The sequence below is a fragment of the Manis javanica genome, chromosome 3 (genome assembly GCF_040802235.1).
Source record: "Manis javanica isolate MJ-LG chromosome 3, MJ_LKY, whole genome shotgun sequence".
Lineage (NCBI taxonomy): Eukaryota > Metazoa > Chordata > Mammalia > Pholidota > Manidae > Manis > Manis javanica.
The window spans coordinates 98,773,347-98,795,606 of NC_133158.1; the positions used below are offsets into that span (position 1 = coordinate 98,773,347).

Here is a 22,260-nt window from a genome sequence, read left to right on the forward strand (position 1 = left end):
TGGATGTTTTATTGCCCTTGTCTAGCTCGGATTAGCACATAGTCTACAGGCACACACCTGATCATCTACAATTGCTCTCTTACAATACTAAACTATGTTTTCTACCTTTATCTTGCATCTACCTACCACTTCAGCAGTTTATTAAAAATAAAAGAAATAATAATAATAAAGGGAGAAATGTGGGAGCCACATATAAATCAAGTATAAAAATCAAACGAATATTCATATTTGACCTGATTGTTTATAGTTCATAATGCGTGATCAGAACCGAAAGTTTCTGTGATGAATGCCTTGTACTGTTCACCATGTAAGAATTTATTCACTATGTAAGTATTCGTTCACTATGTAAGAACTTGTTCGTTATGCTTCAGAAGATTGGAGACTGATGAGAACTAGGCTTGAGATGGATTAATGATTGTGCATTGAGCATTGACCCCCCTATACAGAATTTTATTGTTGTTAACAACCATTTGATCAATAAATATGAGAGATGCCCTCTCAAAAAAAAAAAGTGACATTTCACATTTTACTGAATGTGTATTATTTTTAAAAATGACATTTCAAGCATGGCATTCGTTGCATAATTGATTTGTCAATTATAATCTGGTAAAGCAGAGGAGAAATTCCTACTGAATCTGTACACATAACTATGTTCCCATCAAAAGTAAAGATACTTACTAAGAACTTTGGAATTCCAGAAAGTCAATAAGCATCACCTATCATTTAAAAATATTTCTTAGTTTATGAAGTCAGCATTTACTTGTGGGTTATAAATAGCTTTATACAAGGATAGATTTCCTCACCTATCCAGAAGAGAGAACAACAACAAATTCCAAAAAACTTCAATAAAATTTTTTCTCAGTTCACTCAGACCTATTTAATTCATGATCCACTAGATCTTGGGTTACCAGTTTCATGAAGCCATCTACTTCATGCAGAAGTAGAAACAGTACATAAATAACTGGGCACGACTGGATTTCAATAAACTTTTATTTACAAAAACAGGCAGTGGATATTTTTGGCCAGCTGGCCATAGTTGGCTGACTCTTGCTGCAAGCCATGTAAGATCAGCTTTGATATGTCAACGGTTTGAAGTACAGTCCTTCTTCTTGAGGCTCTGAAACGCTCCTTCTTTGCTGAAGACAAAAACTCTTCCCACAGCTTATAGCAAAGCTTCCGTGCAAATATCAGAGTAAAGTGAATACCATCTGTAGATGACAGAGAATTAATGGCTGGGATTAATTTATTACTGATAATTTTCAAATGTGTGAAAATTTGGTGAGGTTTCTGTAATGAATAATGCAACTGACAGGAGTGTATGATTGTTCTGTGACATGAAAAACAAAGATAATAGACATTCCAAAAAAAATTCCTTAAGAGTAATGATTAAGTCTATTTTTTCATTAAATGGTATATCTGGGTTATAAAAATATAAGAACAATTTAAAGAGAAAAAACCTTAAGCTATAGCATACAATAATTCTGAGAGATAACATACATAATATGCCAAGGATATAGCAAGAATATCCAGTAAGGAGATTCAGCAAGCCTGAAGTAGGGAAACACATGGAAAGCTCTATGGCTAAGTCTGATGTTCATATCCAGTTGGGACCAACTGGCCTGAAAGATGCTAACTATTTATTGCTGTGTGTGGAATCTGGTTTTACTCTACCTAGGTGAATGTAACATGATTGTAGAAAGTTTAGTTTTTTCATAACTGAGGAACCTTTGTCCTTTCTTTTTTCCATTTTGTATGAAGAAATTAAGTCAACGAAATATACAGAAAATTATTCTGGTAAAATACAGAATCTCTGCTATCCATGTGGATTACACAGATGGTAACAAATAACCTTTCATATCATAGGTGAAGACAATCAGTAAACTAAGGAAATAAACTCATTAAGACTGAGTAAATTTTGCAAAAATTTTAACCTATTTCATAGCTTGTTTCAGACAGAAATATAAACCAAGACAAAGGAAAACCACTTTCTTAATTTCAACCTTTTTTTAATGTTGTGGGTGAAACTGCAGTATTTCTAGAATCTCTCACCTGGCCTTAGTCCATCTCCGTGTCAATAGGTGCTTATAGGGGTGGGTGGAGAGGTGAGTGTGCTGGGATTGGAGAGAAAGAAAGGGAAGCAGGCGACGAGAGTGGCCGCCGGTGAGGGATAGGTGAACGGAGCCAGGCCTCCAAATAAAGGGATTTTTTTCCCCTCGACTGATTTTAGCTTTACAGCTTTACTTGCCCCAGGCTGGGAACATGCTTTCCCCACGGAGTTACAAATGTGTTTTTATATATTTGAGCAAACTAATATTTTACTTCAGGACCGATCTTACAAAGTTTTTAAGGTAATAATTTATTTCATAATAATACTGGATATTATTTATATTTACATGCAATGCATTCATCATTGCTATCTTAAAATGAATCAACAAAATTTATTTGAATTTCTGGCTTTTTATTCTTTTATTTCAATAAAACCATTGTAATGACCATTAAAATAATTTGAAATCATAAACTTCTGGTTTAATTCCTAATATGATAAATACTGATATTTATAATTCACATAAACAAAAGCTCTTTGGGACCCTCAGTGAGTCCCAGGAGAGTAAGAGTGTAATGGACTCTGGAGAGAAAAAAACAAACAAAAACCTGAGAACTGCTACTTTAAAACAAAACACTTTTTTTCTAAAAAGAGTACCCCCACAGTTCCATTTTGCTGTTAATCACTGCTCCCAGTGTAGTTTCAGTCACTCATATTAATTACAACGTGTAACAATCGCAGAGAAAACAGATTGGGAGGTTGACTCATTCATAAGAACTGTGGGTCATATACAAGCATTTTATAAGATGAGTAAAGCTTATGGATACGTGTAACACAACTTTCTATTTCCAAGGAATACTTTCACATTTTCTTAAAGTAAAAAAAATGAGCACATTAATTAATAGGCATCAAAGATATAGCCCCTCAATAGTATATATAAATGAGAATAAAGTATATAAGCTTAAAACTATGCTTAGGAACAAATAACTATGTACTTAGAAATTTTCTAGGCCTTCAATGATTATCTACTCAATTTGATATCAATCCAAGATTTCAGTTAACTACAGAGCGTGGAAATTTTCTTCAAGCTTACATATTACAAAACATTATTGCAATCAAAATAAATTTTTGTCAGAAAAAAATTTCAGTGAACACAAGTTTACTTATTCATAATCTTAAACATTACATAAAAGTAACATTGGCCAATCTGATCAGTAAACCCATATGTGGGTAAAATGGCAGTATTTCTGGAATCTCTTGCCTGGTCTTAGTGCATCTCCATATCAATAGGTAATTACAAGGGGGAGGGACTGAAGAGGTTGGGTGGGGCCCCTTCTTCTGCAGCCGGGTCATGAGAGACACGGGAGAGCAGAAGTGGACTGCTTGTAAGAAATAAAAGGGTTTCTCCCACTTCATTTTTCGCTTTGACTGATTTTGGTTTCAAAGGTATTTTACTCTGGGTTTTCCCCTCGAGTTACATCATATAAGTTCAGGAAAACAAACCTAAGTTGAATAAAATACATGCTTATATTTTACCTGGCACTGATGAATTAGAGAAGACATAGCTGTTTTTATTAAACCAAAATTATTGACCTAGTCTCTTTTACAAAAAAATTTACCTTTATTATATAAATTTAAAATCTTAAATATTTCAAGTTGGTTTCTAATATAAGAATTATTTCAGTCAAGTACATTTAAAATATTAGAAATTCAATATTATTTTTCTAAAAATTTTAGTAATATTCAATGCATGTGTTAAAAATTTAATCAGAACAAAGCTCCTGTGAGAGAACTACAATATTAAATATCCTCTAGGAAGATATTTTACACTAACACAGAAGTAAAAGCCTTTTGATCCACAAAAATATAGAAACACGGATTCATAAAGTGCTTATAGCTTCAGATTTAAAATTTAGCCACAAGTCAGCTATAATCAGAGAAACACAAAAATCTCAACAGTACAGATATTAGAGAGCTATACTTCTCAGTGAACACAAAATTCTTAAGTAATCTGAGCTGGAAAATAGACAATCAATAAGCAATCGGCTCTTAGTAAAAGAGAATGGATCTCTATATACCGTCTACAGAGATCACAAACAGATCATAAAACCAAAACCTCAAGAATTGCTGTCACCAATGACACATAGCTCACACATTGGCCATGTACAAAACCAGAAACAAAACCAAAACAAAATCAATATTAAGGAAAAAACAAAACAAAACAAAAACAACAGAAGAGAACAAGTTATAGTTCTCTTGCCATTTGGGATTCACCTCTGGGTGTCAAGCAAGAAAGAGGTGCACGGGCTCAGGCTGCTTATGAGGCGTACATGGACAATGCAGATTACCAGACTACGGTAGGGGAATCCACTGGGCTTCTTGTTAGGACGTTCAAACTGTTAAAAGGTAATTGTAAAAAGAGGACATCGTCATGACTCTCATTCAAATATAAAATGAACACATGACAAAAATCATATTTAATTCATCAATTAATGAGGGAAATAGTAGAATGTTATAACTGGTTCAAAATATTAATCAAAGAGCCACACATGTAAAAGGAGTAATGCTGAAATAAATTTATAAATAGATGCAAAACTGCCTTATTCTGTGGGAGGGATGGATATAAAGAGGGAGATCAATTGTATTTCCACTAGGCAAAATTCATTTGCAATTCTATGAATAGGAATCATGTGCACTGATTAGTGAACTGCAACTGAAAGAACTGTAAAATGCTCGAAGACAACAACAGGTACAGAGAATCCATGGAATCAAAAAACAAGGTAACATGTTAGAATCTTTAAAAGTCTTTTATGGTTTTTAAAGTCATAATTTTTTCTTAGGGCCATCAGAAAAAGTTTTAAAGATACCATGAACTTCCAATTTTGTTATATTTTGGGGGCCAAAATGATCTAGAAACTACAAAAAATGTATTTACAAATGAGTGATCTGAATGGTAAGAAACTGTATGATTTCTGAGAAACAGAAATCAAAATTCTCAAGTGAATGATTAGTTTCCCTTTCTGTAAGTGAAATCCATCTTCCATTCATTTTAAAATGCATTATTTCATGATTTGTTTCCATTTAGTTGTAGGAAGATCTAATTAAAGTTACATTAACTAAAGGAATCTAAAAGCTAATAGATTATACAAATGTAAGACAAAAACGTGAGTTTCAACATAACTGATTATTGTATTATGATAGAAATACTACCTGCTCTAACAAATACCTATATCTCAGGGTTAACAAAATAAGTTTTATTTCTTGCTCAGGGCATAGGGCAGCATTCATGGCTATCTCTTCCTTAACTGATAACTCAGGAAGCTAATATCCATTATGTAGTTCCACCATTTTGGAGTCTTTTACTTCCAGACACATACAGAAAGCAAATGAAGAATTTCAGAAGAGGTTTTAGGCACTATGCCTGGATCTAATTTCACTCACATAGTCTTTGTCTAAACTAGACACATGGCCCTAACTCAAATGCAAAAGAATACTGAGAAATGTGTTCATCCTGTGTGTATAGAAAAAGGAACAGGTTTCTGAGTAGCTAGCCAGTCACTTACATAATCATCACTTATCTAATTAACTTCCACTTAAAAACAACTCCTTATAAACCATAATTGACTTGATTAACCATTTTTGAATTATTTTAATTTCTTAACTCTAAATAATTTTACAGTCAATGGAAAATTGCCCAATTCAGTGACTCCTTGTTATTCTGAAGACCCAATCTGAAAGACTATTAGCAGAGCAAAGACTGTATCACATTCAGAAGAGGACAATCACATAGAAATAAATGAGCAATGGAGCCAACAGGAGGTATCAATGTGTTTTTCGATGCTTTGTGCATCATCAGCTGTTTATTTCAATATTTGTATGTCATCAGCACTTTGTCTGACAGCTCCATTTGTTCACTTTTCATACTTCTTTTGAGTAAACAGCACATATAATAATAGTTCCATTTTAGAACAGCTCATTAATCTTCCCTTGTTAAGGGATGACTTGTCCTCGCACTTATCATTGCACCTCTCTTGTGATATGACATCATCTCCTCATTTGCAGAGATAAATGCCAAACAACAAAAAAATCACATAGGCATTTGAATTTCTGCATTTGTCTATTTCACAGTCTAACTTGGAAATACAGGGGAAGGGAGAAACTAGCTGTTGATGAAGATATTTTTGTCTTGGCACTTTTATATTTTATACACCATTTATACTCAATATTGAGAGACTTAAACAGACCTAAGCCAACTGAGTGGATTGCTCAGTAGGTTAAATCAAACCATGGGAGAAAAGCTAAACAAACATACACCCATCTACAGCGTAGTGGAGGGGCAGCAAGCCTTCCTTGCCTTCAGCACTTACAGGGAGCCTATCTTCTGGAGCACTAAATAGTAACAGCCATAAGCCACGGTTGCATTTAAAGCAATTCTGGAAGTTTTCTTTACTGAAAAAAGCCATGAACATTGAATCACTTATTATACACTATAAGTCCTGTCCAGAATGTCAGTGCAGAGAGACTGTACAATCTCAGTGTTTGTGTGCTTAGAAAGGGCATTTGGCAGCCGTGTTTCACTACAAGTTGAGCACTATCATAAGGTTCCTAAACCTATTCTATTTGGGCCTTTAATTTACTAAAGTGACTCTGAAAAGTTCACCTCTATTCTAGCTATCAACCTTTCTGTCTGTGATCTTAGCTTAGAATTTGACTACTGGAAAATGCAGGGGAAAGTTGCTGACCTTGGCATTATAAAAATTCACTATGAAAGACATAATGAAACTGAAAAACATACAATCAACTAAATGAATTGGACTGGTTTCCATACAAAGGTAATATGATGATGACTTATAATTTGGAATAAAATTCATATAACATGTTTACTACCTTCCACCTATAAGACATTATGGGGTATAAAGACTTAGAAGAGTAGAAAGTTACAAGAGAATTAAATGCCCACAAATAAAATGAATGAATTGTGCTACATTCAATGAAATACTATGGAAAAAAGGAGTAAACTATAGCTACATTTATCAACATGGAGGATTCTCATCAATATAAATGTTGAAAGGAAAAGTCAAGTGAACAAAGAACATATTGGAATGAAATGGTTTATATACATTTTCAAACATAAGAGTACTATTTTATAATACTTAGGGATATATGTAATTAATGTGTTGGAAGTACACTGGAGGATAAACACCAGTGGCTCTCTCTAGAGGCAGGGGAAGGGGTGGGCCATGATCAAAGAGGAGAAAATGGGACTTCAATTTCACAGATAATGTTTCATTTGCTATGCTGTGTGGTGAGCACGTGCATTCACTTTACATTTATACATTTTCTGTGTAGAAGATTAATTTAAAAAAAATTTTATAAATAAAGCAATGTGTGTAGTGATCTTTGCCTTTGGAAATTAAAAAATCTAGTGTGATAATAAAATATATATATATATTTGATCTTAGTCCCCAGTTCCTCACACACATTTTTTTCTGAGTGATAGGGATGAAAAGAGTATCTTTTGTAATTCATAAAAAGTCTCTTTTAAGCATACCTTAGTTTATGTTAATAAGGTGAAATCTGATGGAACCCTAGATAGCTTCAGGATGGAGACTGGTTTACAAAGGAACCAACCATGTGATTAGAGGGATGGAACTTTCAGTGCCAGCCCCTGACCTCTTAGGAATGACGAGGGGCTAGAGATTGAGTTCAGTCACCTATGGCCAAAGATTTCATCAATCATTCTTACATAATGGACCCTTCACACACACACACACACACACACACACACACACACACGCACACACACACACAATACGGGGTTTGAAGAGCTTCCAGGCTGGTGAGCATATCTGATGTTGGAAGGGTGGTACACATGCAGAGGGCACAGAATTTCTGTGCCTCTTCCCTCATACCCTGTTCTATATATACATCTCTTCCACCTGGGTGTTCCTGAGTTGTATTCTTAATAATAAACTAATAATAGAAGCAACTTTTCTTGAGTTCTATGAGCCCTTTAGGAAATTACCAAACCCAAGGAGGAGATTGTGAGAACACCCTGAAAACAAAGCCGGTTGGTCAGAAGTACAGAGGGAAATCTGAGACTTAGAATTAGCATCTGAAGGGAGGCAGTTTTGTAGGACTGAGCCCTTAACTTGTAGGATCTGTGCTGACTGAGTAGATAAGTGTCAGAATTGAACTGAATTGTAGGACATTTAACTGATGTCCAGAGAATCAGAGTATTGGTTGATGGGTGGAAGAAAAAACTCACAATTTAGTTTCAGAAGTTTTGAGAGTAGAAACACCCTTAGATCTAGCTATGGAAAAAAGACATTTGCACATAAAAAGTAGATTACAATAAAAATCACAAATGCATATATTTTAAATGAGTCTTACTAGTCATATTTCAGGATCTTCAGAGAAATTTTCATAGAGATGATAAAAGATTTTATTACCAAAAAGGAAGACTGAAACAGGGAGAAAACTAAGAAGAATGGGATCTATGTCCATAAAATCATGTTTGTCCTTCCACTACAACATCATCTCCATGAGGGCAGGATCATATTACATTCAGTACTGAATCCCTAGTTCCTGGCATATCAGATGTAATTTCTATATAGAATGACTCTGATGGAAGGAAGACAGGTATCTCCTAACATCCAGGACACTAAACATAAAGAACACATAGACGTATTGACAGGTTAGTAATATACTTTACACAGTGATTGTCAATCTCTAAAAACTCCTCCTAGAGAGGAAACATACAGTAGATATTTGGGGATTAATATTTATAACTGACAAATCAACAATGGATTAGAAAGGAAATTTAAGGGCATATTTGATGAAGCAATTATTGTGATACCTTAAAATGAACCTTGATGCCCCTACAAAAGACAAAAACTCGAATGGAATGACAATAACAACAAAATCCAGACCATTTCAACCAATGTCAAAAGTACTGGATTGAGAACTGGTAAGCCTAAGATTTCCTAGTTTACACTTTCATCCCAAGGTGTTATGAAAAATGGACAGAAACAGAAGATATTTATAGGTTTTAAATAGTTCTATGTGTCTTAAAGAGAAAAATTAGACCTCAGAATCAATTGCAGGTGCTACATCACAAATCAAATAAAAGGTGGGAGATCTAGAGTGTCCACAGGATGCCCAAAAAAACAGATAGTTTGATACATTAGGCCAAACAACTGAAAACTCAATGAAAAATCAATCTGGTGGTGGCAGAAGCTTTTTTGTGGGCTGTCCTTTCATTTCTTTTAACTCGAGCAACATGCAGCCTGATTTAGTGTTAATGACAACTTCAACAGATCTCTCTCTGCCAATTCTATACATAGTAGGCTCTTAGGTGACAGAACTAGAAGCAGGTAGACCAGTAAGGAGATTTTGGGGATGGTCCAGCCAGAATTGAGGTAGTGGACATAAAAGGAAAAGGGGCAGAAAACGTCAAGAAGTACTTAAATATTAAAATTATTATAATTATGGATGGGTAGGTATGGAACTATGGGAAAAGACTAAACAGAAAATTTAGAGAAAGGAGCAATTTTGGGAGATGACACATTCAGTTTCAAAATATTAGGGTCAAGGTGGTGGTGAATGGTTAACAGAAAATTGGCTGAGTCCAGATCATGAGGTTACTTTAAGGCTGGGGTATATGGCAGCTAAAACAAGAGAGTGGACAAGATCATCCACTGAGTATTTCAAAGGACAAAGTCAAGGATAAAATCTTGGGAAACACCAACATTTAAAGAATGAGTCATGTGGAAGAAGCCTATGAAGGAAGCAGAGAAGAAATGTGAGAACCAGCAAAAGACTGGATTAAAGAAGATAAGTGTGCCAAGGATCAAGACAGATGGCAACCTCTGATAAATGCCCATTGAATACAACAAACAGAAAATTATTGGTGACTTTAGAGATATCAGTGTATACACTGTGGGGGACTGGGAAAATGAACAGATTGTAGTGAGTTCCCTTGAGTAGGAGATGGATGTCTCAAAAGGCTTAGACTCTCTCTTGGTTTATATAGGCATTAAGTAATATCTCATCACCTGAAGCGATATTCTGTGATGTGAAGTAAATATAGAGACAGAAGTTATCCAAAGTAAGCAATGTGCAAAGACTAGACAGAGAAGTGTGGTCCAGACATGAGATTATGGTCAAAGGCTAAGATTCCCAGACTAATTAAGTATCTTTACTTGGGAGAAAAGCAGGATTTCAAGTAGAAAACTGCTCACTTGCAAAAGAAAAAGCGTTATCTTCAGAAATCAGAAGCAAAGGAACTACAAGCAGGACTAGCTGTAAGGTTGAGTTTTGATGTTGTGCCCTGTGGGTTACTCAGGGAAGATTCCTTATATACCCACAGACTAAGGACAGGTCAAGTACAGAGAATGTACTGGACTAGAATGCATGTATAACCTAGACAAAGCGGTTCCAATAAATACAGAAGAGGAGCATGGGGATAAGGATACAGGGATGTATGGGAAAGAATTAACATGGAAGAAACATGATTAAAATGTTCAATATGGCAGAAATATACAACACCATAACTAAATTGTTTGAACACACAAAGAAGTCAGGGATGGAAATCATTCCAAGGGATAGAAAAATGTATAAACCAAGAAAGATTAGCACTTCAGAAATCAAAGATATGTGAGAGCATCTACTTCTGGTACACATAGATTACTCCATAAAGATTTGTTGAATTAATAAACAAATTAATGGAAAAATAATAAATGAGATTAGTAATGGTTTTTTTCTGTTCCACTTTAAGATGGATACATAGTATACATTCTTTACCTACAATTGCCACTTTTTAAGCTATGTATGAATTATCTCACACATACACTCAAAGTTCTCTAGACAACTTGTTTTACAAAAGTAATCATTTTTTCCCTGGAAAGTTAAATAGAATCAGTGGAAGCCATTGATGAAAAGCACTTAAAAGCACTAAGAATTAGTTTCTTCCATAACTTCCCTATTTCTTAGTGTCCTTTCTCAGTAGGGAAGGTATTAATCTGATCAATTTTATCCCAGAACCTTATTTTTACACTTAATTGAAGACACAACATATGCACTAAGCATACCCTCACCAAAGGGCATACCTTAATAAAGACAGTACAACATGCTTCTATAACCTACAGCAAGGTCAATCCATGAGAAGAATACATTAAAAGAGAACTGAATAACTGTTAGAATAATCTGAGAAGATAGGAAGGAAGGAAGATCATGTCTGGGAGGCAAAAGGACAGAAAAATAAGTATAAAATGATGAGGTCACAAAGTATATCTCTGATTTAATAAAATGATAAAGACAACTGGACTTTGAGTCGGGAGACAAGGGTTCTACTTCTGTGACTCACTTTGTATTCTAGGACAAAACATTTTAATGCATTTGTGCTTGAGTTTTTCAGTTCTTGTTTCCATTCTTTGCATTCCTCACTTGTTATGCAGCAGCCATGGTGATCTTTTTAAAACATAAATCGAAGCATATTGTTTCCCTGCTTAAAACTCTAGTAATTGGTTAAATCGGAATAAAATCTAGCCCATTTCTCATGACCTTCATCACCTTACATGAACAGAACCCTGTGCTCTAACCTAAAGTTCTCCCACTCTTCCCTCTGTTGACTGCTCCTGGCTTGCTATATGTTCCTTCAACCCTACAAAGCTCATATTTACTGTTTGTCCACAACATTGAGCCCCAGGTCCCCCTGCGACTGGCTACTTCTTGTCATTTAGGTGTCAGCTAAAATGCCACCTCCTTGGAAATAAATCTTGTGTTTCTATAAGAAAGTAATACTTTTCTATAGAAAAGTACTCATCCATCTCATATAATTATGACTGAATTTAGGTGAAATTAGGGTATAAAGAAAGATAAGAGGTGCTTCAGAGCACATTCAGGATGCCTGCATTCACAAATCCATGTGCTACTCCTCTAAATTACTGTCTTCCAGCTGGCTTGGTTAATTTTGAAGTGGATAAGCTAACAGTTCAGATCATAACCAAGCAGTATAAGAACACAATTAAACAGTAATAAACAATGGATTATTTCAGTGGCATATGGTAGATACACAGCTGAACTGGCCTTAAATTTGACCTTTGGATTCTGTTTAAAAATCATTGTCTGAATTACAGACTTAGAATTCAAGGCACTCCTTGCAAGCAACAATTATTCCAAAAAAGAGAAAGGGAGAGTCAGTTAAAGTTGAGAGAGAAAATACTGGTCATTGGCGAAGGAAGATAAATGAGAACTGGTGAGCAGTATATGAATGATCATCTACTAGGGAGAAGATAAAATGCATAAAAGCATTCAACAGGAAGAGAGAGCAACAAGTACACTGAAAATAGGAAGGAAATAAATATGGAGACTATCAGGGGAAAGAGAGCAAAGTAGAAAAAACAAAAAATTCTTCTAATATCTGACTATCTGGGTATAAAATTGAATTTTTTCCACTAAAATGATGGAAAAAAATCCCATATTGCAAATGAAAGAAAGTTTGGAACTATGCTGCTGAACTATTATCTATACCATCTTTAAGTAAAAAAATCCCCTCTCCAGAATGTCTTCCCCAGATCTTCTTCCAGGAAAGGGAGGCTTCAGAACAATAAGTAGTCATTTCAGATTGCTGGAGTTTAAGCTTCCAAGTGAAGAACCCAGAGTGCAGCCAACTTTTTACATACCAATGTTCTATTTAAGAATTGTATTTCAATGTAAACATGACTTTCCCAGTATCAAGTGAGAGACTGACTGCACAGCCAGACACTAATAATTAAAAATAAGTTTTTTCCACAGTGAGTTGGCTCTTGACTATTGGATGCCAATGGCATCAAATGGCATGTTTTCAAGATGATTATTTACATACTGAAACATTTCAAAATAATTTATAATAGGAGTGATATCAGCAAGAAGGCCCAGGCCTTGTTTACCCTAGAAACCTAATTAACAATGGTTTTATGGACCAAAATACCATTATGAGAATTCCAGGATCCAATTAACAATTGCAATGCCCTAAGTGAGAATAAAGCTGAGAACAGCCACACTAAACAAGTAAGAAGAGCAAGTTCACTGTACCTGCATCAGTCTCACCCCCAAGACAACACAGCTCAATGCCAGGAGAGAATGCCTCAGCCCATGACTACTCACGCGGGTAGGGAAGAGAGGAGTGTGTCTCCAATATTCTGCCTGTTTTGAGATCTGCCTGAGGAACTGGTTTCTACCTCACTCCCCTTGAAGGACTGACAAAGCCGGTATACTTTGCATGCCTGGATCTTCTGTAAACACAGGAAAGCAGTAGGTGGTTTGTTCCAGCCAGAATAGCTCAATGCAACTAGGGAAGTAGCACAAACTGAGAATTCTTCTTCAAGAGAGGGGAGAGGAGTGTATCCTGTGTCTGGCATTTCAGCTCTTTGGAGGACTCCCAAAGGGAGTGGTTTCTTTCTCACCTCATTTGGAGCACTGACATAACTGACATAGTTTGGATGTCTAGGGACTGCTCAGAACATAAGAAAGAGATGGGTGGCTTGCTGTGGGTGGCACAGCACAGCATGAGCAAGAGAAGCTCCACAATCTGAGGCTTCTCCCTAAAGAGGGAGAGAAAAGAGTGGAGTGTGTGTCCAGGGTTCTGGCTTTTCATGGGGCTGCCCAATGGACTGGTATCTGACTCCGAGTACTGACAGGAAGCTGGCATACCTGAAATGCCCAGTGTTCATTGAGAACCAGGGAGAGCTGAATGGCTTGTTACTCTACAACTACAGAACTTACAGTAGTACAGACAGACACCAGAGGGAGCAAAAGATTATAAGCTCATGAAAAAGAAATCAGCAAATGAGAAAATGCATTATGCATACGTAGGCCCAGAGAAATCATGTTACCCACCAAAAATATTTCAGAGGACCTCAGCATTTTAATTTCAAAGGAATTGGAAGGATGTACCTTCTCATGAAGCATTTTTCAAATTCATAAACATGCTGTAAATTCATTGTATGATCTTGGATGACTTGATTAATATATATTTCTTTTCTATTAAATACTAATTTTTCTAAAAAATTGTTAGGATTAACAGGACACCCAGCTTAGAAATTCTGCTACAGAAGCTATTTTTTTCAGTAGTGTATCATAATTAATGTATACAATGTCCATGTAAACCATCAGTTTTTTATACTATTTTTTATCTATTATTTATTAAATATTTACTATTTGCTAGGCACTGTTCTGAAATGCTTTATGTACTATGATACATTTAATCTCATCATAGCCAAATGGACTGGCTTTTATATTCAAACATTAAGGAAGTTGACCAAACATACCTCTAATGGACTGAATTGTGACCCCCTAAAATTCATATGTTGAGCTTAACCTCAATGTGACTGTTTTTGGAGATGGGATCTTTAAGGACATAAATAGGGTTAAATGAAGTCACCATGAACTCTGAATAAAACTGTGAATAGGTAGGAGTCTCTGGTTCATGGGGAGATTAGGAAGAGCTCATGGTAAGGCTTATGAAAATGTTTGTTTATTCATCTCCATGAGGTCTTTTTCCCATATGATACACTCTGTCCCCAGTGCTCTGCAAATGTTCAGTGAAAATTCCTTGAATGAATGAATGAGTGAAGTATCCAGTTTGGAAAAGGGTAACCAAGTAAAAGTACATGTCGTGACAGTATACTGAAATACTAAGAAAACAGTTCTTTATTACTGAAGTATTCATAGATGCTCAGCATTATGAAATCTACAAATTCAGACAGTCTCGGTCAATAAAATCTGTAAGTATTCACAAAGAATTTGTTCACATATGTATTCTTCATAAAAGGCGTTATTAAGACTTGCTAGCTGAATCAGAGAATTAAGAACAACTTCATTTTTCCATAATTTTCTCAATTCCTATATAAAGTTCTCAATTCATGATGCTACAAGCTACTAATATATTAAGATATAACCTTAAAGTTCATGGAAAAGACTACCGTAGTGTCTGAGATTGTGGACTATACATAGCAGGTAATCAACCTTGCCCTGGAAAATCTACAAACAAATTTATACTCATATTTGAAGCTTAAACCCCAATCTTATTTAAAGATTAAATATATCCGGTGGTCCAGTGGTTTGTGTTCTGTAAATCTTTCCTTAAACAATATCAAATGAGTTAATTAATCCTCACAATTCATGCATTGTTAGGATTGTCCAGTATTTTAATCTCAACTAAATAACCATATTTAATCATGCCAGGAGCTATTACAAGTCTTTACCATTCTTCCTTAAATCACGTAGCTGGACTCTCCCACTGATTTTTAACAGATGGCCTAGCCTCCTACCTCACAGAGAAAATAGCACAAACTCTACCTCCTTTATTATCTGCATGTTCCCGAGCTTTCTCTCCTTCCCTTCTGTCTCAGAGGCTGCCTTGCTTTCCTTCCAAAGATAACACCTTTATCTGTATGCTTGATTTCATCTTCTCCTTCCTCCCCACCTCCCTCTCTTTATGTGTTCTTTCAATAAATGTTTATTGAGTGCCTTCTAGCAGGATATTCTAAGCAGGTGGATAAAGTGTTAAGACAGCCCCTCTCCTCAAGGATTTTCCGTTTTGTTGTGTGGCCTCCTTTTCAACACTCACCTCCTTTTTATTTTTAATATATCCTTTTAGTGGCTCTTCCCTTTCACCTTACAAACCTTTTTAACTAACCCCTTATATTTAAAATGCATCAGCTTATTTTGCTGTCCTTGAAGGCATGTATATCCTTCCCTTACTGCTATAGTTCTAGAATGAGCTGCAGTTTGTTTCTACTTTCACTGCTTTTTATTCTTCAGTGCACAATTTTGCTTTTGTTCTCTACACTCTAGTGAAACACTATTTATCCTCAGCTTTTGACATAGTCTTTCTTCTTTTGAATTCTCATGAATTCTAGGACAGAATATATTCTTTTTGACTACACTTTTTGCTCCTACTTCTTTCTCTGTACCCTTTCTGCTCAACTCCAAAAATTTCTACTTTCACCTTCTTTTATCATTCTACCCATTTTCCTTGAAACAACTTACCCACACACATAGGTGTATGCTAATGACTCCCAATTTCTATGTTCAGATTCTCCTGAATTCCTTACCTGAATTTCAAGTACCCAAAAGACATTCTCGTTTAAATGCCCACTGGGATCATGCACTAAGAGATGGTACTTATTACAACAGAGTAGCATACAGAAAATTTCAGTGGTTTAATGAAAAAGTACTTTTCTTACTCAGATAAAGTCCAGTTGGTGGTGGCAGGGGCAGTGTGATATAGAGGCAAAGGTGGTTCTAAGACTTGTTTTTGAACATTCTATCATTTCTATTATGTGGCTTCCAAGGTCATCTAGCCAGCAGATGGGAACAGTTCACTGGAAGATGTGGAAGATTTTTATGCACCAGTCCTAGAATGGATAAAGTTCACTTTTACTCATATTCCACAGAATTCAGTCACATGGTCCAATGCAGATGCAAAGGGGGCTGGGAACAATAGTCCATGGCTGCATAGCTACATCATAGGAACATTTACCCTATACAAGGGCAATGCAAATTTTTGTAGACAGTTAACATTCTCTGCCTCAGAAGTCATGGGTGACTACTGTAGAAATAAACTTTTGTTTCTAGTTAGTTGAACATGGACTGACAAATATGGAAGTGGAGATTATTATAGTGCTTCTCTTTCTGGAAGCACAAGGATGGTGTACAAGTGCTAATTTAATGTTCACAGAACCAAAACTTGGCTGTTAAGGGAAAGAAAGAGCTTGGGAAACAACTGCCCCATCTGCCTTCTAAATATCCCTTAATCCAAACTTTAATTAACAAAATGTTGTATGTTTCTCTTTCATTCATCATATTTTCCTCTTTAAATTTATAAAGTTAGTTTTATAGTAATACAAGTAACAGATTAATGTTTCTAATATTCAGTTAATCATTTTATTCTCTATGTTAAGACATTCAGCAATTTTCCCAATTTTTCTAAGATAAAGTACAAGAGCCTATTACCTCAGGAAAGCCTTACCACAGGACTCCAGCCAACTTTAACTGCCTCTCACTGAACTTGTTTGTCAGCCATCAATTCAGCATCACTCTAGCCTCACTAATGTCTGAAGAAGCTGGAAACAAAGAGAACGCTGGGAATATTCTTCCCCATGTGGTGTTGAATTAGAATCTACCATTGACTGGTGTCACACAAGATTTGGAAGGTAAATATAAAAAGAGAGCATTATTTCTCAAACATGCAAGCAGATGTTTGGGTAGCCATGAGACTTGAAGCACGTTCTGAGTGGGCTCTTGATAACCATTCCATAGATATTCTGCATGAGATAGTCTTTATCTCCCTAAGGTCTTCCAATATGAGTATAAACTTCCAATTCCCTGAATTAAACATTTCAAACTTGCAATATAGGGAGTAGCTGAGGTTTTCCTGAACAAACCTTGACAGGCATACCTGTGCAAGTGGTCACTCATCCCTTAGGCTCCAAACCAAAATTCTTGTCAGCACCAAAATCCAATTCATTGATTTGATATGTGCTACCCTTTGTGCATGGCCTGCCTTTTCGCTGATGTTTTTGCTTGATAAACCCCTGTTCATCTATCAGATTCAAATACTATCTTCTAATTGAGGCCTCTCTTGGTTATTGACACAATCTCTTTGGGAAGCCCAAAACATCTTGTTGATACCTCTTACATGGTATTTTTAACATTGTTTATATGTCTTCATTTTGTTGAAAAGAAATCATGTTTTATTATACTTTGTGGCCTCAGTTGCCAACACTGTTATAGACATTCAATAATGTGTGAAATGTTACAGTTTGAAATAAAATGCCATCAATATAAAGCGCTTTTTTTTTCATAGCACACTCTCGAAAGCATACTCAACACACTTTTGTGTGTTGCCCTATCCCAGGAATTTCCAGTCAGCTACTTAAAACAAAGACAAAAAAACATTAATCTGATTAGCCTTCTGCTTGGGTTTTAGGTTCCACGAGAAGCTTTATTCAGATCAAATATAGTAAACAAAAGTTACTACAACCACACATTCAATTGATTCATTCGGTAAATACAGCATTTTCTGGCTATTGACTTGGCCAGGGATGTCCTGGGCACTTGAGCAGACTGATGACACAAGATGAGCATGTTCCTTCCCCTCCTGGAGCTTATAGTTAGTGCTTTGGTTGAGGAGGAAGGAGAAAACAAATAAAAAATAAACATGTAATACAGTATAAGAGTATGTGCTATGAAGAAAGAGCAGAGCAATAGGACATAAGAGTGCTGGTGGCAGCAGATGGAACACACTCTTCCAGCCGGTGTGGTTAAACAACTCCACTGTGATGAGCAGCCCTTTGTGGCTAGTTCGGAAAGTGAGGGAATAAACCATGAACTCTTCTATGGAAAGAACATTCCAAACAAACAGACTAGGAAGGCCCTGGGGCAGTGGAACCTAGACTGTTCACAGAACATCAAGAAGGCCAGTGTGGCTCCATGTGGAGGTAGAAGGTGAACTGGAGAGGTGGGCAGGGGCTAGATCAATTAAACTTGCAACTGGAGTCAAGAGTTCAGCAAGGCTTAAATTACCATGACACCTGTGACAGGACTTTAATTAAGACCATGCTCAGTGTTCCTTACTCCTCCTGAGGAGTGAAAATAAATTAGCCAATCTAGAACAAGTGAAAAACAAGATAGTTACTCCTGGTGTCAATTGTTCTGTTATTTGTTATGCTATCTATTTTCTTAAAGAAATTATCTTTTTAAAAAATCTCATTTATCCTGAAAGACTCTGCATAAACTGAAGTTAAATGAATGTGAGTGCTTTTATAAAGCTGGGGGAAATACTTCTCAACCTAAAAGTTCCATTAGTACTGGTTTATAGCAGAAAACTTCTCAAGCAACTATATTCATTCTGTTTGCATCAGAGTTAATAGGACATTCCATTAAGTTAAAAAACGATTAGCATTTATCCCTTTAACTGTTTCTCTTGCACTCTCTCCATGCTTTCTGAATTATCTATATAATGAAAATGATTCCATTTTATTTAATTTCATATATTTCTTTGACTGAAAATGAAAGCCAATTAAAAAAATCCTTAACATTTATTGCATCAGTGTGGCAGACACTGTACTGAGTGGTTTACATGCATCATCTCACTAAACTCACAATAACCCTATGAGATAAATGCTATGATTATCCCACAATATCATATGTCAGAAAAGGAACCAAGGTTTAGAGATTCAATATGTTGCCAAAGTCACACAACCAGTATTTAACAGAACTGGGTGTCTCAAGGGCTATCCAACTGCCTCTGTAATGGTGATTAACTTCAAAATATAATAAAAGTTTTGCCTATTAGATAGAGGATGAAGGAAAGTGGCATCATTATTCAGGAGTTCCCATACATTAATGGAATATATATTGGCAAGAGGTAACTTACTAACTCTATTGCTATATAACATAAGCTCTGTCCAAGAACCTATCATTACAGAGTTTGGGTGCTTTTGTGTATAAAACATTTCATGGGTTTTTAGAGGTGGGAAAGTCTTTCTACTTCATACCAAATTACAAGATTCTTTATAAGTAAAACAAATTGCTCATATACCAAAACTGAAATTAATAATAGGATATAATTCAGACAAGTGATAAACTACTCTGGTACTCAGGTCAAATCTTAACAGGACAGTAACTACCTAGCCAACATTAAAAGGCACGGCCACTTTCAAGAGTGAAAACATGAACTGCAAGCACTGCCTTGGAGAGGATAAACAGACCTACATTGAAAGCAAACCTAGACCATTATTTGCCAGGAATGAAAATTAAGCTGTAACTCACAAGTAAACTTGCTAGAAAAAAAAATGTCAATATTTGAATGACACTACAAATGCCCACTGACCTATTTCAAGTAAACTATTACTACTTCCTAGTAATATTTTTATCTAGCAGACTATGGAGAGCAACTGTTCTCTTTTCTTGGTAAGCCTTGAACTGAAAACAATCTCCTCTGCAAATTCAGTGCCATAATCAGGACTGCAGCTTCACTGAGTCTGGAGGTCTTCTGGAACTTGCCTTAGCATCTACCCTCATCCCAAATTGTGGAGAGGTATAGTCCTTTTGCTGGTTAAGACCCTGGGGCCACAGCATAAACACCCTTCACAAAGGTGATACCAAGATTCCAGATAAACATGTGCTGTAAAAATTTTCCACCAGATCTGCACTAAAAGGAAGTTTAAGGGAAATTTTTGGATACAGGAAAATTATACCAGATGGAGACTTCAAATCTACACAAAGGAATGAAGATCACCAAAATAGTACATGAGTAAATATAACAAAAAATTGTACTCATTTTTAAGACACTTAAAAGAATATTGGTCCTGTGCTCCTCGCTGTTCCACATACAGCCATATGTTGTCATGCAATGCCAGCCTCATCCCTGAGACACATGGCAGTTAAGGTCAGAATAAACATATTTGTCCATGTTGGGTGCCTACCTAGACACTAGAGCTGCTTTTAACTCCAAAAGAGGAGACTGTCATCATCAATGACTCCTTCTTTGCCTAAACTACATGGTCTAGATGTTCCAGTGTTATTTCACACATGGTAACTTCAGTGGCACAGTCAAGACTGAGAATGAGAAGCTTGTCAACAATGGGAAGGCCATCTGTCTTTCAGAAGCAAGATGCTGCCAACAACAAATGGGATGATGCTAGTGCTGAATAAATTGTGGAATCCACTGGATGTAGGGCTCACTTGAAAGACAGAGCCAAAAAGTATAATCATTTCTGTCCCTTCTTCTAATGTCTGCATATTTATGATGATCTCATCCTCAACAGTTTCCATCCCAGACTCCCTGAACCATGGAAAGTAAAATGACAACTTTCTCAAGATTATCAGCGATACCTCCTGTACCAACCATTGCTTTGCCTCCTGGAAAAAAGTCATCTAGGATCATAGCATCATGGAGGGACCAGAGTCACTGACACTCAGACTGCAGACAGCCCATCTGGGAAACTGGCATGACAGTGTGGGGCTGCCCAAAACACATTCCCTCTATCTATGGAGCTGCCAAGGTTGTAGGTAAGATTGTTCCTAAGTTGAATGGGAAATTTATTGGCAGGGCTTTGTGTCCCAACCCACAATGTGTTGGTTATGGATCTGACCTACCATTTGGATAAAGCTCCAAGTATGATGACATCAAGAAGGTGATAAAACAAGTGTCAGAGGGCCCTCTCAGGTGAATCCTGGGCTGCACTAAGAACTAAGATATCTCCTGTAAGTTTGACAATGACAACTACTCTTCAACCTTTGATGCTAAAGGTAGCATGCCCTCAATATGACCACTTTATCAAACTTATCTGACATTAATATGATGATAAATTTGATTACAGAAACACGGTGGTGTATCATGATCTGCATAGCCTCTAAAGAGTAAAAGTCCCCGAACAACCATTCTTAGTTATAGCATGAGAAGAAGAGAGACAACTCCAGCTGCAAGGGAATCCTTGCCCCAACTCAATCTCCTAACACACTGAGAATCTTCCATCCTCAATATTATTTCCATCCCATACTCCTTAAATAAAGGGAACAGATTAGAGAGCCCTATATTGTTATATGCCATCAGTATATGACATCAAAAAAAGGTTAATTTAAAGCAAAAAAAATAAAAACAATATGCTGGGATTAGTAAGTTTTATGGTAGTGTATGATGCAGACAACACTAAGAATAGAAGGGAGGAATGGCAGAATACTGTCATAAAGTAAAAAGAGATGTAATATTTGAAAGTAAACTGTAATAACTTATGTAACATATATAAACACTAGACACAGAGCAATCACTAAAAAAACAGAGATGTAGATGATAAGTTGAGTTGAAATAAAACAATATTCAGTAATACTCAACCAAAAAGATAATAGGAAAAGAAAACAAAACAAAATCCTGAAACAAGTAGAAAACATTGAGCAAGATCATAGATTTAACCCAGTCACATTGATAGTTACAATAAAGATAAGTAGGCAGATAATTAAAATAAAAAGTAATGGATAGATTTTTTAAAAAAGGATGGGGAGAAGATATATTAAGCAATCAATCATTAAGTATAAGAGAGTTGGAATAGCCCTATTAATATCACACAACATAGACTTCAGAACAAGGAATATCATTAAGGAGATAAAAACAGACCTTTCATGTTGATAAAGGGGTAAATCATTAGCAAGATATAATAATCCTCAAT

The 22,260-nt window shown here is 36.0% G+C and overlaps 1 protein-coding gene and 2 pseudogenes across 5 annotated transcripts in view; 1 reads left to right on the forward strand and 2 right to left on the reverse strand.

Moving 5' to 3' along the window:
• Nucleotides 1-22,260, reverse strand: part of SAMSN1 (SAM domain, SH3 domain and nuclear localization signals 1) — a 448,469-nt gene that overhangs the window by 203,525 nt on the left and 222,684 nt on the right. The gene's annotated exons all lie outside the window — the stretch shown is intronic.
• LOC108383688 (RNA-binding motif protein, X-linked 2 pseudogene) overlaps nucleotides 973-22,260 on the reverse strand; it is a 50,310-nt pseudogene continuing 29,022 nt past the window's right edge.
• Nucleotides 18,307-21,717, forward strand: LOC140848424 (glyceraldehyde-3-phosphate dehydrogenase pseudogene; annotated as a pseudogene).